Source organism: Ziziphus jujuba, chromosome 4 (genome assembly GCF_031755915.1).
Source record: "Ziziphus jujuba cultivar Dongzao chromosome 4, ASM3175591v1".
Lineage (NCBI taxonomy): Eukaryota > Viridiplantae > Streptophyta > Magnoliopsida > Rosales > Rhamnaceae > Ziziphus > Ziziphus jujuba.
This window is the reverse complement of record NC_083382.1, coordinates 12595910-12599453: the sequence shown is the minus strand read 5'-3', so window position 1 is coordinate 12599453 and position 3544 is coordinate 12595910.

Genomic DNA, 3544 nt, shown 5'->3' with positions numbered 1-3544 from the left:
CGGCCACCCACCACCTCACCTACCATCGGCTTTGGGCGTCGATCCCGATGCTTCTGCAGGCCAACCGACCGGCGACTCGAGGCCCAAGCTCGTCCAGCCATGGGCCACCACATCGTCGGGCGCGTGTGGCCGTGCGATGACCGGAAGAGGTGCAGTAGAGAGAAAGAGAGACTGGTGGGAGTGAGAGGGAAGGAAGAAAGAAGAAGAAGGAAAGGGGGGGGGGGCTATGTTTTTTCCCACATGGGGAGAAGAAAAAGAAAAAGAAAAGAAAAAATAAAATAAAATAAAATAATATTGAAATAATTAAATGATAATATAATATTTAATTAATACGACACGTGGCAGTTTTCCATCGTGACACATGGCTCTCTTTATCCATGATACATGGCAACTTTCAAGTGGTGACACATGGTGCAACTTTAAGGACTCCCTCAAATATTGTGCTACCCAGTAACATTCCAACCGTAGGTCCGATTTAAGTGTGCTACCAGTTTACAGACTCGTATTGACGAGCACTTTCATATAATCTATGGGTCAATATTGAAACCCATATAAATAAAAAGTCAACTCTTAGCTCGTCGACCAGTCTGGAGCGTATCTTGTTTCATTTATAACTTTCAAACCGCAACTCCGTTTTCAATATACTACTAGTTTATGGACTCAAATTGATGCGTACTTCGCAATGGTACCTTGGTTAGTGCAAAATTTCCTTAGAAGCAAAAATTCAACATTTTGGTCAACGGTCAAACTTGGTCAACCCTTAATTAACGTGAAAATTTCTGATGTATTTCGGGACGGGGTGTTACAATGCCATGGTTACTTCTTTTTCTTTATTCATGCTCAATCTCATCATGAGCATCTCCATCTCTTTGTAATAATCTTCCATGGACCTACTACCTTGTGATAATATTGTAACCTTTGATGCAGTAACCTATGGTAATAAGTCGGTACAAATCGCTTCCTCATGGCTCCTTTTATTTGTCACCAAGTAGTAATCAATTCATCTCCTACTCTTCTTCAGGTACTTTGTTCATTAGTCCACCATTGGAGTGCATAATGTCCAAATTCTGTTGCTGCCAATTTTACTTTTTTAGCCTCTGAATAGTTGTGACCATTAAAGATCATCTTTATATGCTCCTCCCATTCCAAGTAAGCCTCCAGGTCACTTTTTCCCATGAAAGGTGGTATGTTGACCTTAATATTCCCAAGATCATCATCCTCATTCCTTGATGGTCTCCCACGTGATGAGAACCCACCCGAACCTGCACAACCGACAATCCGCTGGGGTGCTGACCTGATACGGATAAAAACCGGACCAATCACTAGGGCTTAAGCTAAGAGGTTTATGGAAAACCTTGTTGCCTTTATACAGGGGGTAATTCATTCTTAAAGGGGCTTGTCCATATCCAAAGATACAAGGCCTGTTTTGACCGTACAAGTGGTGGAAGCCGATACGGACCCGGGTAGCTGTTTTCTTGTAATTATGGACCCCGGGTAGCAACAAATGGTTCCAATACTTCATGGATTCAATACATATATCTAAGAGATCATGGAATCAAGTAAATTCATCTTCAAAGGCAAACAAAAAGGGGCTGTGTGCATAAGGGAGAAAGATGGCCTGTTTTACTGTATTGCTTGCTGGCTTTATTGTATTTTGCTGAGTTGACATTTTCTCTTTAATCCAAGCAAGGGCAACGTGTGGGACTCCATGATAATCCTATTTTCATCCTAAAAGGCATATGGAAGCTGATTTGGAGCCTAAATTGATCAAAGATTAGTCAAAGACAACTTAGTTAAAAAGATAGTATTTTAGTTTCCTAATTTGATTTCTACTTTTTGTTTTCGGAAATTAGTCTTTTATTTAGTTTCTATTTATTTATTTTCTGGACAAATCAACTTAGGAAAGTTATTATTTTATTATTTTCTTTGTAAATTAATTAATTCCTAATTCAAAATAAATAAATTAATTAATCAAAATTAAATTAGGAAAGGAGAGAGAAAATTCGGCTAACTTGGTTTCCTAATCCTATTGGCCGGTTTTGTCCTATATTTTTAAGGTTTTTTTGTTTCATGTCCTGAACCTATTTAAGGGTTATTTTTCAATGAGAAGGAAGCTTTAATATTTTTACAAAAAGTTAATTGTGAGATTGAATTTCTCTTTGTTCTATTTGAACACCTAAAACACCATTAGAGAGTGAGTATTTTAGTTTTGATTTATCAATAGGATATCCATCACCTATTGTGGCGTCTTCATTATACCAAGGTTTCTAATCATAGGTTGGTTAGATGTTGAGGTCATTCCATTAAAATCTGAACTTAATTAAGATCTGAGTTAATATAATACGAGTTTCGATGCGTGTCGACCTAGGTTCGTATCACCATGGATTGGTCTTCCTTGAGGTTCAAAAATTTCATCAAACCCCTCATCCAAGTCATCTCCAAAATTGCCTTCCCCAAATTTTTCTCTAAGTCACCCTCGGCCTCCTCGACCTCGATCTCAGCCTCCATGAGCATCGAATCTTGTATTTGGCCCTCCTTGTGATGTTTCTAACCTGTTAATCCTTTGATGTATGTGATCAAATCGAGCATTCATATGTTGTAATTGCTCCAAGATCGCCCTTATGTCCATGTGCTCATCTCCACTCCCCGTAGCTCGGGAATCACCTTTGAATCCTACGGATTCTTCTTCATTAATTCTTACTGGTGGATCTCCTCTTCTCACCCATGAATTTGCCATGTTAGTATGAATAACACAAAAATAAAATAGAACATCACTGAAATCACTTCCTTACGTGTTTCACTCAAACAAGGTCTCAACACTCGTGTTTGCACACTATTTTCGGCTTTTGACCCTCTTTTAAGCTCACACACTCTTGCTTTTTTGCACTTAAAGAATTATCTCAAAGTTTTAATTAAAACACCCACTAAAAAGCAATTAGATCATAAGTATATTTTAATTAAACTTATCAACAAAACAGTAGCATAAAGTAAACAATACTGAGTGAATTAATAAAACCTCGTTCTCGACTTTTCTAAGTAAAAACAAGGTAAATCAACAAACAAATTTTTGGAACGAAATAAAAGCTAACAAGAATATGAATGAACCAATAATTCAAGGATAAAATATAAGGAAATAATTCAAACACGAACAAGAATCAATTTGAACAAAAATATATGATGGTTGTTGGTTGTTCTTTGTAATTCAAGTTTTTGTATCAAATCGTTTAACTAATTTTTAATCCAACTAATTTAGCATCCAAAATTCAAAAATCTAGCAGCAAAAATAAATCTCCAGAAACTCCAAATATTGAATAAATAGTCAACAACTTAGCAGTTCAAAGAAATTTCTAGCAAACATATTTCAACACCAAATTCAACAAAACCAGCCTTCTTTTTTTTATTTGGCTTTTCTTCTTCTTTGTTTTTTTTTTTTTTACTCAAAAATATAATCTCATCTTCAGTAGCAAGAATTATAAACTAAATTGCAATTCCAACACCAAACAACTACAAACCTGAGGCCACTCAATACAAAGTTTGCAAAATT